Raw genomic sequence first — 14,931 nt, 5'->3', positions numbered from 1 at the left:
TTGTTGTATTTCTAAAATTAATTTAAAGAAGGATTACAAAGTAGATGAGATAGACTGTCTAGTACAGTGCTTTTATTCTTTACTATCACACCTAATGGGGGTAATTTGCTACATTAAAATCTTGAGTTTTAAGTAACCATAATTTGAAAATAGCCACTAGAGTAAATGAGCAGTTTTCTTACGGAATTATTTCCAGAGGTTATGCTAAAATTAGTACTTACTGTATGCCTTCTCATCTTGACAATACCTGAGTGGGAAAGAATATTCAGATGGTGTGTATTTGAGAGAATATGCCTTTATTTTGGAAATGACCTAACAGTGACCTAACATTTATTGTATAATTACTTGATTCTTGATAATATATCATATATTTTTTTCTGTTATTAATTCATATAAAAATTCTATGATGTAGGTAAGTATGTTTCCATTCGAAGTTAAATAATTTTCTCAAATTATTTCACTGATGAGTTATCCCCAACATTTAAGAATACCTATACTTCTCAAACTCTTCCAAAAAATAAAAGAGGGTCAAACACTTCCAACATTGTTTTATGAGACTAGCATTATCCTGGTACCAAAACCAGACAAGAACATTACAAGGAAAGAAAATTACAGGCCAATATCTCTGCAAAGTCTCTTAGTCAGAATTTATCAAATCAAATTCATCAGCACATGATCAAGTGGGATTTATCCTAGGCATGCTAGGATGGTTTGGTATCTGCAGATCAATCAGTGTGATGCTGATTGATAGTGTAGTGTGATACACTACATTAATAAAATGAAGGATAAAAATCATAGTAGCATCTTACTAGATGCAGAAAAAGTATTTGATAAAATTTAATATAGTTTGATAAAAAGTCAACAAAGGGGGCATGAGGGAACATCCCTCAACAAAATAAAGGCTATATTTGTCAAGCCAATAGCCAACATCATTGTCAAAGCATTTACTCTAGGATCAGGAACAAGATAAGGATGCCCAGTCTCACCAGTTTTATTCAACATAATATTGGAAGTCCTAGCCAGAGCAATTAGGCAAGGAATAGAAATAAAAAGCATCCAAATTAGAAAGGAAGAAGTAAAACTGTCACTATTTTTGGATTACATGATATTACATATAGAAGACACTAAAAAAGAAAATCAAACAAGCAAGTGGGACCTAATTAAGCTTAAAAGCTTTTGCAGAACAAAGGAAACCATTAAGAAAATAAAAAGACAACCTACAAAATGGGAGAAAATATTTGCAAATGGTATGACCAATAAGGACTTAATATACAAAGTATATAAATAGTTCATACACCTCAATATCAAAAAACAGACAGAAGACCTGAATATGAATTTTTCCAAAGAAGACATACAGGCTAATAGGTACATGAAAAGATGCTCAACATTGCTAATTATTAGACAAATGCAAATCATAACCACAATGAGCTATTGCCTTGCACCATTTAAAATAGCTGTCATCAAAAAGTATACAAATAACAAATGTTTGAGAATATATGGAGAAAAGGAAACTCTGTGCAATTGGTGAGAATGTAAATTGGAAAACAGTATAGGGATTCCTAAAAACAAAAAACAAAACAATAACTATCATATCATCTAGCAGTCTACTTCCATGTATATAAGCAAAGTAAATGAAAACAGGGTGAACACATGGCAACTCCAAGAGTGCAAGGAAGCTCTGCACCCCTTTGTTTAGCCTTGCTTAAGAATCTTTTTATCATAAACTGCTTCCCATTAGGCATAAAATTCAGCCCATATGTCAACACTGGAAGGAGTTCAGCATCTGTCTGTCAGGATGCTTTCATTTGCCCATATGGCTACTTGCTCATACTAAGGAAAGGCCAAGATGGCAGAGTAGAAAGACCCTAAACCCATCTCCTTGTAAGAATAGCAAAATCACAATTTTCTGTAGAACAGTCATTGATGAGAAAGAGTGGGACCTACCAGCAAAGATCTTCTGCAACTAAAGACATAAAGAAGGAACCACAGCAAGAGAGGTAGGAAGAATGGACTCAAAATATAATAAAATCCCACACCCTTCAGGTCGGCAACCCATGGAGGATAATTACATTGCAGAAGTCCTCCCACAGGAGTAAGAGTTCTGAGTCCTACATCAGGCTCCCAAGCCCAGGGTTCTGGCACCAGGAAGACAAGCTCCTAGAGCATTTGGCTTTGAAGGCCAGCAGTACTTAATTGCAAGAGGCCCACAGAAGTGGTGGAAATAGACACTTCACTCTTAAAGGAGGCACACAAAACCGCATGCATACCAGGATGCAGAGCAAAAGAAGTAATTTGATAGTTGCCTGTATAAGACGTACCTGCTGGTCCTGGAGAATCTCCTGGAGAGGCAGGGAGCAGCTGCGGCTCACCCTGGAGACGTGGACACTGGTGGCAGACATATTGGGGAACCTTCAAAGACACGAACACTGTTTCTGGCTGCTACCATCTTGGCTCACTGGAACCAAGATCTGGCCCCATTCAGCAGCCAAAGGGGTCAGTGCTGGGATTCCTCAGGCCAAACAACAAACTGGGTGGGAACACAACCCCACCCACCAACAGACAGGTTCTCTAAAGACTTCTTGACCCTATATCCACCTCTAGACATGCCCCTGAAAAATGTCCCTATCCAGCAAAGGGTCAAGAACCAGCTCTAACTACCAGTGGGTAGGCACCAACTCTTCCCACCAGGAATCCTGTACTAGCCTCTAGACTAACCTCACCCAAGAGGGGAAAGACAGCAAAAGCAAGCCAGGCCTACTCTGGGACCAGTTGTACCCTTGTCTTGACCACAGCAGGCCAGCACAGCCTTCTGGACACCCTAGACCCCATATACAACTGTTTTAGGAACTGGCCTCCCCACCTCAGTGATCAGAAATGAGCTCTGAGATCCCTGAATGCTACAGCCAGACTCCAGAAATTGGTTCTGCCTGCCAGTAGTCTGGCATTATCCCTAGGATCTGACCTCACCCACCAGTGGGTGGGCAACAGCTCCAGAGTCTTCAAAACTCTAACCCTGCTCAGTAGTGAGCCAGCACTAGCTCCACGGCCCCCTAGGATTCTGCAGCCAGCTACCTTGTGACCAGGTACCACTACACAGTAGCCAGCAGCATCTGCACAAGACAGGGCCTGGCAACCAACTGGATTAGGGGCCAACCAAGTCTACTAGACTTCCCACATAATCAGCCCACCATAACAGAAGGACCCATGCAGCCTTCTTAAGGGGAATGCTCAGAGCATATAGCTTAGGTGATGACACTGCTAGGACGCATAGGACATCTCCTAGAGAACACCACTTTTCCAAGGTGGAGAAACATCACTGACATCTCACATAGATAAAAACACAAATAGCAAATTAGACAAAATGAAGCATCATAGGAATATGTTCTAGACAAATAAGATATAACCTCAGAAGAAGAATTTAAATGAAGATTGGCAGTCTACCTGAAAAAGAGTTCAGAATAATGATCGTAAAGATGATCAAAGAACTTGGGAGGAGAGTAGATGCATAGAGTGAGAAGTTAGAAGGTTTTTTTTAAAAAAAACAGAAAATATAAAGAACAACCAGAGATGAAGAATACAATAGCTGAAATGAAAAATAGACTAGAAAGAATATTAGATTAAATGATAGAGAAGAATAAGTCAATGAGCTGGAAGAGAAAATAGTGGAAATGACTGCCAATGAATAGAACAAAGACAAAAAGAGACCTCTGGGACCACATGAAGCACATTAATATTCACATTATAGGGGCCTTAGAAGGAAAAGAGAGGGAAAGGACCTGAGAAAATTAAAGATAAGTGAAAATATTAAAAGCAGCAAGGGAAATACAGCAAATAGCATACAAGGGACCTCCCATAAGACGATGGGAGCTGATTTTTCAACAGAAATTCTGCAGGCCAGAAGGGAGTGGCATGATATATTTAAAGGAAGGGAAAAACCTGCAACCAAGAATACTTTGGGCTTCCCTGGTGGCTCAGTGGCACAGAATCTACCTGCCAATGCAGGAGACGTGGTTCGATCCCTGGGTCAGAAAGATTCCCTGGAGAAGGAAATTGCAACCCACTCCAGTATTCTTACCTGGGAAATTCCATGGACAGAGGAATCTGGTGGGCTATAGTCAATGAGGTCACAAAAGAGTTGGACATAACTTAGTGACTAAACAACAATAAGAATACTTTACCCATTAAGGCTCTCATTCAGATCTGATGGTGAAATCAAAAGCTTTACAGGCAAGCCAAAACTAAAGGAATTCAGCATCACTAAACCAGCTTTAAAACAAATGTTAAAGGAACTTCTCTAGGTGGGGAAAAAAACGACCACCACAGGAATACAAGAAAATTATGAAATGAAAAAGCTAACCAGTAAAGGCAAACATACTATAAAGGTAGAAAATCACCTACACACAAAGCTAGTAGGGAGGTTAAAAGACACAGTAGTGAAATCATTTGTATCCGCAATAAGCAATTAAGGTATACACAAAACAATTAGATATAAAATTAAAGACAGTAATCATGAAGTGAGGAGAGTACAAACATAGGGCCTTAAAAATGCATTTGAAATTAAGAGATCAGCAACTTGATATATTGCTATAAAGAAATCTCATTATAACCACAAACCAAAAAAATCTATAAAATATGTACAGACAAGAAAAAGAAATCCAAACATAATACTAACGATCGTTATCAAATCACAAGAGAAGAGAACAAAAGAAGAAAGGGGGAAAAAAGACCTAAAACAGCAAAATTGCAATAAGAATATATATATTGATAACTATCTTAAATGTAAATAAACTAAATGTTCCACCCAAAGACATAGGTGGCTGCATAGATACAATAAGACTCATATATATGCTATGTACAAAAGACTAACTTTAAGCTTCTGCACATCAAAGGAAACTATTAGCAAGGTGAAAAGACAGCCTTCAGAATGGGAGAAAATAATAGCAAATGAAGCAACTGACAAACAACTAATCTCAAAAATATACAAGCAACTCCTACAGCTCGACTCCAGAAAAATAAATGACCCAATCAAAAAATGGGCCAAAGAACTAAATAGACATTCTCCAAAGAAGACATACAGATGGCTAACAAACACATGAAAAGATGCTCAACATCACTCATTATCAGAGAAATGCAAATCAAAACCACAATGAGGTACCATTTCACACCAGTCAGAATGGCTGCGATCCAAAAGTCTACAGGTAATAAATGCTGGAGAGGGTGTGGAGAAAAGGGAACCCTCTTACACTGTTGGTGGGAATGCAAACTAGTACAGCCACTAAGGAGAACAGTGTGGCGATTCCTTAAAAAACTGGAAATAGAACTGCCTTATGATACAGCAACCCCACTGCTGGGCATACACACTGAGGAAACCAAAAGGGAAAGAGACACGTGTACCCCAGTGTTCATCGCAGCACTGTTTATAATAGCCAGGACATGGAAGCAACCTAGATGTCCATCATCACATGAATGGATAAGAAAGCTGTGGTATGTATACACCATGGAGTATTACTCAGCCATTAAAAAGAATACATTTGAATCAGTTCTAATGAGGTGGATGAAACTGGAGCCTATTATACAGAGTGAAGTAAGCCAAAAGGAAAAACACCAATGCAGTATACTAACACATATATATGGAATTTAGAAAGATGGTAACAATAACCCTGTGTATGAGACAGCAAAAGAGACACTGATGTATAGATCAGTCTTATGGACTCTGTGGGAGAGGGAGAGGGTGGTAAGATTTGGGAGAATAGCATTGAAACATGTAAAATATCATGTATGAAACGAGATACCAGTCCAGGTTCGATGCCTGATACTGGATGCTTGGGGCTAGTGCACTGGGACGACCCAGAGGGATGGTATGGGGAGGGAGGAGGGAGGAAGGTTCAGGATGGGGAGCACATGTATACCTGTGGCGGATTCATTTTGATATTTGGCAAAACTAATACAATTATGTAAAGTTTAAAAATTAAATTAAAAAAAATAGAATTAAAAAAAAAAGACTAACTTCAGGTGTAGAGTTATATATAGACTGAAAGGGAGGGGATGGAGGAAGGTATTCCATGCAAATGGAAATTAAAAGAAAGCTGGAGTAGCAAATTCTTATCTCAGACAAAATAGACTTTAATGAAGACTAACAGGAGACAAAGAAGGACACTATATAGGGATCAAAGGGCCAATCCAAGAAGAAGATATAACAATTATAAATATGTATGTACCCAACATTCGAGGAACTGAGTGTATAAGGCAAATATTAACAGACACGAAAGGAAAAATTGACAATTACTGTAGGGGAGTTTAACACCCTACTTATTAGGTTGGTGAAAAAGTAATTGTGATTTTGGACCATGAATTTTAAATTGTTATAATGAGGCTCAAACACATTTTTATTAATCAAAATAGAAACCATTACAATCAACCCATTTTTGCCAGCAAGAGATAAGTTTGTTAATTCCTGGAGCACAAAATCCATGTCTCAGGATTCAACAAATTCTTGGAAAGCACTTTCCTTCTTTGTTCTGGAGGCTTTGGAGCTGCTGCTTGGTCTAACCAGTGAGCTGGTCATCACCGATTGTGTGAAATCCACTTGTTTCACATCACAATCTGATCTAGAAATAGTTAATGGTTGTTTCACAGAATAAGAGAAGATGACACTTCAAAATGACTTTTTTTTTTTTTGCTTTTCTGTCAGCTTATGAGACACCCACTTATTGAACTTTTTCACCTTTCCAATTTGCTTCAAATGCTGAATGACCATATAGTGGTTGATGTTAAGTTCTTTGGCAACTTCTCATGTAGTTGTAAGAGGATCAACTTTGATGATCCTTTCAGTTGGTTGTTGTCAACTTCCAATGACTGGCCACTGCACTCCTCATCTTCAGAACTCTTGTCTCCTTTGCAGAACTCCTTGAACCACCGCTGCACTGTATGTTTGTTAGTTCCTGGGCCAGATGTGTTGTTGATACTGCAAGTTGTCTCCAATGCTTTCCTTTGAACTCAAATAAGAAAACTGCTTGAATATGCTTTTTGTCTAACATCATTTCCCTAGTCTAAAATAAATATAAAATAAACATAAAATAAACAGCAATAAGTCATTAGTAATAAAGCATAAAGCAAGAAATGCACATTAAAATAATGTATAACATAACCACACTTAAGAATGTATTCCAGTATCAAATTGCAGAGTTCAACAGTGCAAAACCAAAATTACTTTTGCACCAACTTTAATACATCAATTGACAGATCATCTAGACAGAAAATCAGTAAGGGAACACAGACCTTAAATATAATACATTAGACAAAAAGGACTTGATTGATATTTACAGAGCATTCAATCTGAAAGCACCAGAATACACATTGTTTTCAAGTGTAAATGGCACATTCTCCAAAATGGATTGCTAGCTAGGCCACAAAACAAGCCTTAGTAAATTTAAGAACATTGAAATCATATCAAGCATCCTTTCTGACCACAAGGATATGAGAGTAGAAATCAACTACAAGAAAAAAAAACCTACAAAAAACACAGACACATTGGAGGCGAAACAATAAGCCATTAAAGGGCCAATGGATCATTGAAGAAATCAAAGGAAATTAAAGCAGTATCTCAGGTAGAGATCTGCTTTTTTTTTTTTGGACTGTGCTGCATGGCTTGCAGAATCTCAGTTCCCTGACTAGGGATTGAATTCATGCCACAAAAGTGAAAGCCTGAAATCCTAACCACTAGGCCACCAGGGAACTCCCTTGCATTTCTGTGTTCATTGTAGTGTTTGTTATTCGCTATAGCCAAAATGTGGAAACAGTCTAACTGGCCCTCAATGAATGAATGGATAAAGGAAGTATGATGTGTGTGTGTGTGTGTGTGTGTGTGTGTGTGTGCGCGCGCGTGCGCGTAATTTATTTATATATATATATGAATATTATTCAACCATGAAAAAGGAGGGCATCTTACCATTTGTGACAGCATGGATGGACTTTGAGGGCATTATGCTAAGTAAAAGAAGCCAGATGGAGAAACATGAGTATTGCATGATCTCATTTATATGTGGAATCTAAAGAAGGCAAATTCACAGAAAGAAGGGTGGTTACCAGCCTCTGGAGGATGATAGGCAAGGGAAACTGTTGTCAGAGATTATAAGCTTGAAGCTACAATGTGTATCAGTTCTGGGTATCTAATGTATAACATAGTTTTGTAGTTAACAATACTCTTGTTATAATTGAAATTTGCTAATAGGTTTTTAATGTTCTAACTACAAAGAAGAAATACCAATTGTGTCATCATGCAAGTATTAGCATATTAACACTATGGCTGTGATTATGTTGCAATGAAAAAAGTAGGTATATATCTCCAATTATGGCAAGGCTTAGGTGTTAAATAATTTTCTCAAGGACATGACTAGTCTTCACTGCATCATTCTTCACAGGCCTTCCTTCCCAGCATTCCTAAACGTGTTGAAAAGATGATTCATGGTTCTGATCCTCAAAATTTTAAATTTGTGGTGTTGCTGAGATTCTCTCCACCAGCCTCCCACATTCTTTCTCTTTCCATGAGTGTTGTTACTTTTCTTCTCTTTTTTCTCCACTTCTTTTTGGTTTCTGTCTTTAGTATGTCTGGCTTTTCTGTAAGAATAGATATCATCTGGTGGGCTATGCTGGTGTTCACAGGGCATCTGCTTCTCTGCCTCAAATAAAAGAAAAATGTGTTTTTGTGGCGACTTGTGTCTTTGGAGCTTTCCCAGAACTCTGAGGATGTTAGAATGGTGGATTTTGAATAGAAAAGATTGTTTGTTTTTTTTAACCATATCAAGGGTTCTTTACCCATCTGAAACACTGGCTTGTTTTGTGTGTGTGTGTGTGTGTTTGGTTATATAGGAAAGAATGAAGAGTAAAAATAGTACTTCCCATAATTTAAATATTATGATATTTGAGATATTTATTTCCCTTTAACTATAATATGGTGTTTCAAATCCTAAAAGTTGATGCTGTTAAAGTGCTGCACCCAATATGTCAGCAAATTTGGAAGACTCAGCAGTGGCCACAGGACTGGAAAAGGTCAGTTTTCATTCCAATCCCAAAGAAAGGCAATGCCAAAGAATGTTCAAACTACCACACAATTGCACTCATCTCACATGCTAGTGAAGTCATGCTCAAAATTCTCCAAGCCAGGCTTCAACAGTATGTTAACTGAACCGAGAACTTCAAGATGTTCAAGCTGAATTTAGAAAAGGCAGAGGAACCAAAGATCAAATTGCCAACATCTGTTGGATCCTAGAAAAAGCAAGAAATTCCAGAAAAACATCTGCTTCTGCTTCATTGACTACGCTAAAGCCTTTGACTGTGTGGATCACAACACACTGTGGGAAGTTCTTCAGGAGATGGGAATACCAGACCACCTTACCTGCCTCCTGAGAAATCTGTATGCAGGTCAAAAAGCAACAGTTAGAACCAGACATGGAACAATGGACTGGGTCCAAATTGGGAAAGGAGTACGTCAAGGTGGTATCTTGTCACTCTGCTTATTTAACTTATATGCAAAATACATCATGTGAAATGCCAGGCTGAATGAAGCACAAGCTGGAATCAAGATTTCTGGGAGAAAGATTGCTGCATATCAGTAACCTCAGATATGCAGATGATACCAACTTTATGGCAGAAAATGAATAAGAACTAAAGAGCCTCTTGATGAAAGTTAAAGAGGAGAGTCAAAATGCTGGATTAAAAACTCAGTGTTCAGAAAACAGAAGATAATGGCATCTGGTCTCATCACTTCATGGCAAATAGATGGGGAAACAATGGAAACAGTGACAGAGTTTATTTACCTGGGCTTCAAAATCACTCTAGATGGTGACTGCAGCCATGAAATTAAAAGACACTTGTTTCTTAGAAGAAAAGCTATGACAAATCTAGAAAGCGTATTAAAAAGCAGAGATATTACCTTGCAGACAAAGGTCCATCTAGTCAGAGCTGTGGTTTTTCTAGTACTCGTGTATGGATGTGAGAATTGGACCGTAAAGAAAGCTGAGTGCTGAAGAATAGATGCTTTTGAGCTGTGGTGTTGGAGAAGACTCTGGAGAGTCCCTTGGATAGCAAGGAGATGCAACCAGTCCATCCTAAAGGAAATCAGTCCTGAATATTCATTGGAAGGACTGATGCTGAAGCTGAAGCTCTAGTACTTTGGCCACCTAATGGGAACAGCTGACTCACTGGAAAAGACCCTAATGCTGGGAATGATTGAAAACAGAAGAAGGGGACGACAGAGGATGAGATGGTTGGATGGCGTCACTGACTCAGTGGACATCAGTTTGAGCAAGCTCTAGGAGCTGTTGATGGACAGAGAAGCCTGGCGTGCTGCAGTCCATGGGGCCGCAAAGAGGCAGACACGACTGAGCGACTGAACTGAGCTGAATGTGATGTGAATATAAGTTACAGCATAAGACTTTGTATGTGACAAAATATACTTTAACCATGAAATCCATCCCTAGCATGGCAGCATAGTCGCACTGTGTCTGTTGTGCCGAACTGTAGCCATGGAGCAAGCAGCTCCTGACCCTGGGCAACTTTTGCAACATGCACACCTAGAGCCCTTGGACCACTCCAACCGACACTGGGCTAGAGTCTGTGGTGGATGAGGAAGCAGAAGGAATGAGGGCCCTGGGGATGGCAGGGTAACACAAATTTGGTTTTGGTTCACGAAGATAGAAATTAGTGTTTTTGAAGCAGAAAAGTGAGCTGGAAGAAATGCCACGAACATGCAAGAAACGTAAACTGCTTACCTCACTGAACCAAGATTGGTTGAACATAGTGATCATCAGGGGGTTCTAACGGACTCACTATGGAGGCAGCCTAGTGAATTTGAGTTGTTGAGAAACTACCTTTTAGTTTACTATTCACATATTGTTGTGCCATGTCTACCAGAAAAAAGGGTGGAATTTGTTTGGCATATACTCTCTGCTGACAAAATGGACCTGAATTTTGTGGACAGACATGGAATCGATTTAGAAAACTTCCTCTTGAGAATTGGTTCACATCCCATCCTTTATAGAGACAGGCTCTTCTGTTTTTAACAGAGGAATGTAACTGGAAGGAGACTGTATATGTAACTGGATTTCAGCTGAAAGCAGACTCAGGTTGAAAATGCTTTAATGCCACATTCAGAGTGAAAAACCCAGACGAGATTTACTGAATTAAAACACTGCAGTGATGAACTACAGTCTGTCATCTCATATCTTCTTTGAGTCAGGGCTAGAGTAGTAGATTGACTGCATGGTTTATATAAAGTGCATGGAAATTATGGGCAAGTTTTCAGTGAGTGAAGTGCCACAGTAAAAGAAATGGGTGATGGACTGCAGAGTGCTGGTCCTCACATGGATGTGCATGCATGTTCTGTTGATGATATTTTGGAAGATAAAGAACTTTATGCAGATCAGTTAAAGGAGTATCCTTTTCATACAGAAGTACTGCAGGTGTGTGCAGAAAACATGACTTAACATAGTATGACTTGGAGATGGCTGCTAAGGACTTAGCATCCAAGAAGCAGCAACATGAGGAACCCGCTACCGGGACCGTGAGAACATTTTCTTTGAAAGGAATGACTACCAAACTCTTTGGTCAAGAAACTCCAGAGCAAAGAGAAGCCAGAATAAAGATGCTAGAAGAACGAATAAGTGAAGGAGAACAACAACTTCAGTCTAAAAATCTGGAAGGCAGAGAATTTGTCTTGGGTTGATATTTAATGCTTGGGCTGATATTTAATGCTTCAAAGAACAAAAGAACTGTGATTTAAAGGAGGCCCTCATAAGCTATGCAGTCATGCAGATCAGTATGTGCAAAAAGGGAATTCAAGTTTGGACCAATGCTAAAGAATGCTTTAGCAAGATGTAATCCTGTGAAATGAATTTCTCTTCAATTGAAGTACCCCAAAACAGAAGCCCAAGTAAATTAAAAAAAAATCAAGTTGTTACCGAGCATACACAAAAATACACAGTAAGTTGAGAAATTCAACTTTGTTTGATTTGGTTGTAGTTGTATTAATATAGCACAAAAGGATGTGTTTTAATGAAGATTAAATATTCTAATTTGAGGTTTTGGGGACTGGTGCGGATTCTAAAATGTTAATTAGATAAAATAGCCAACAGATTGTCGCTTCTGAACCAGTGACTGAATATCAAGGTATTAGGTCATTTCCAGATGTTCGTTTCAGTGCCTGCTGCTTCAGATCTGCTCATGTGGGGAGTTTTTTCCCTAAGATTAAATTCTTATCTTGATTTGGTAAGACCCACTAATCTCTCATAAGGGGTTAGTTTTTCTTGCCTTATAGTTGAGCTGTTTGATTTGATAAAGCTCAGCTGAAACTTAGTGTAAAATCTAAGTTATTTCTCCCACATTCATTAATGCCTCCAAACATTACATGCACTAGACAATGCCTTCAATGTGAATTTTACCAGAATTTTGGGACTGGTCAAAAATTTATGCTCCCAACAAAGAAGACTCAACTTCTTAGATGTATAGTGGAATACATTGTTATGATCTAGGAATTGCTATATAGAAAGTTTTGAGTATGTGAAGTATAAGCATTAAATTCTCAAATAATTCTTAGCCTCATTGATGAGCCTAAATTTACTCTGCTTGGCCCTCTATACATGGTATATATAGCATTTCAATGTATAAGATACATGTAGTGAACATATGTGTTAAGATCTTTATTATGAACATCCTTTTTTATTGCTTGGCTATAATTTTTATAAAGATAAATTATATTGCTTTTGTGTGTGTGTGTGTTTGTGGTATATATTCAGAAGACAAGCATCCTTGGTATGTTGCTAGCTTTGTAAAACCCTATGTGTGTACTTATTATTACTAATTATGTAAAAAAAATTTTTCAGTGGTTTAGCATTTGACTTTTTTACGTTTGCAATGTTGCTGAATTTTTTGCTGTTTGCCAAACTTATGAAATAAATAAATGAAGTATTATGTTGATTTAAAAAAAAATCCAACTCTAATGGATTTTAGATGTTTTCTTTTCTTTTCCTTATGAATTGGAAAAGAACAACTTCCTGTGTCCTTTTCCCAGGGTTACAGGCTAATTTTATTTTCTATTAATTTTTTACATGCTAGCTTTATTACCTAGATTTTCTGATATGGTGGAAGACTTTTGCTTTTAAACATTATGGTTGCTGTCATGTAGGAATAATTCTTCAGAGTTTATTTTCTGCTGTTTTAAGTTACTTTCAAATGAGTTTTTCAAGTGTATAGATTTAATAATGGTTGAATAGAAGGATTCATTTGAAAGATTTTGCTTCCTTCTTCACTAGAGATAGCTTATAATGTTTTATTTTGTTTTGTTTTTGCTCTATAACTTTCTCTCCAAAACAGGTACCAAAAAGAGGTGTACCTTAAAAAATATATGTGTATCTAATTGTTTAAAAAGCTTTTTAGTGTTATTAATAAGTAATATTATAATAAAGGTATTACTTATATCTTTTTAATTTTATGTATGGGTAGGGCTTTGGAGTAAGATATTTAGTCTCACCCAGTGGCCATGGAAACACTCAATGTAGACACATTGTGATTATTTTCCAGTAAATATTACAGATGGCAGTCCAGTTTTTTGGTGAATTGAATAAGGTATTAAAGGAGGTCAGGGCCTTGCATATCTAGAAGACCTGGTTTTAAGTTCCAGTTTAGCGTTTATTGGTAACTGTGTATAAATCAGTAACATATTGACATTCAGTTTTTTGGTTTATAAGTTTGTGATGATAAAGTCGACTGAGCTACTTTCATGGAATTCCATTTAATTAAAATACCTTATTTTTGGTTTGCGTATATGTACTTTATAAATAGTAGTATACGATAACTTGGGTTTTTAAATTTTTTTTTCTACTTATAGTTTTACTATAGCAAAAGAATACAGATTAGAAGAAAAAAAAGGAAGATACACACAGGGCAAGATTTGGAATGTCCCATAAATGGAGCTTCTAGTTGTCCTTTCTCTGTGGAGTCCAGACCCGTTACCTCCCCCGGCAACACACTCAAAATGTATTTCCAACTTGGTAGCTTGCCTGAGCTTCAGTCTCTAGAATTTTTATTGAGACTTCATTCCATGAACATTATTTGTTGTATTGTTGCCCATATGGTTGAACTCAGCTTCCAACTTCCTTTCTCAGAGCTTGGGTTGGTGTGTCTTTACCCAAAGCTCTATTAAACCTTTAAGGGTTTGTCTTTTTGGCACTGCTAGCCAACATGGGGACTTTTACTGCCACTGTCATATGGAGGAGGTATGTTTAGGAAGAGTGATACAACTTTACAGAAGAGATGAAGGTGAAATTAAACTCCCAAGCATTACACTAGATGCTTTCAGGTCTGTTACCTCTCTTGATTCTCACAACTGCTTTATTTGAGCATGAATATAATGTTAGTAACCCCTATTTTGTAAATGAGAAAACCAAGGCTCACAGTATCATAAGATATGTATATAAAATCATCTACCCTCCCTAATGATGAAACTGCTATTCAAACCCAGCCATAGCATATCTGGACTTTTTTGTTGCATTAATTAGGAATTTACCTTGATGAAATTTTGTCATTATTTATTTCATTGAATATAATTAAACATATAAAGTTGGACTCACTATAATGTCTATATATTCTATAAATTGTATAGTGTATTAGTTAATTGTCAGTGTCTTTTGTTTCATTCATTAGATGAATTTCTAAAGCTTTATATAAATGAAATTAGAAGTCACGTCTAGTCTATATGTCCCAGACAAAAGGCAACTTAAAGAAGTTCTGTTTATTTTTGAAAAAGTAAAGAATATACGTGTTCATTACATAAATTTGAATGCTTATATGATTTTAAGCATTAAGTGGGATATACTTGCTGATGTATTTGAAATTTAAAAACCCTTGAGAATTGTAACAGAACCTTTCTTTTGTTTT

General features: G+C 37.4%; 1 protein-coding gene and 1 pseudogene across 12 annotated transcripts in view; both read left to right on the top strand.

Annotated features, from left to right (window-relative positions):
- PPHLN1 (periphilin 1) overlaps window positions 1–14,931 on the top strand; it is a 171,882-nt gene that overhangs the window by 82,685 nt on the left and 74,266 nt on the right. The gene's annotated exons all lie outside the window — the stretch shown is intronic.
- Window positions 5–14,931, top strand: LOC139183115 (sorting nexin-4-like; annotated as a pseudogene).

The sequence above is a fragment of the Bos indicus genome, chromosome 5 (assembly GCF_029378745.1).
Source record: "Bos indicus isolate NIAB-ARS_2022 breed Sahiwal x Tharparkar chromosome 5, NIAB-ARS_B.indTharparkar_mat_pri_1.0, whole genome shotgun sequence".
Lineage (NCBI taxonomy): Eukaryota > Metazoa > Chordata > Mammalia > Artiodactyla > Bovidae > Bos > Bos indicus.
This window is presented reverse-complemented; position numbering and strand designations above follow the sequence as displayed.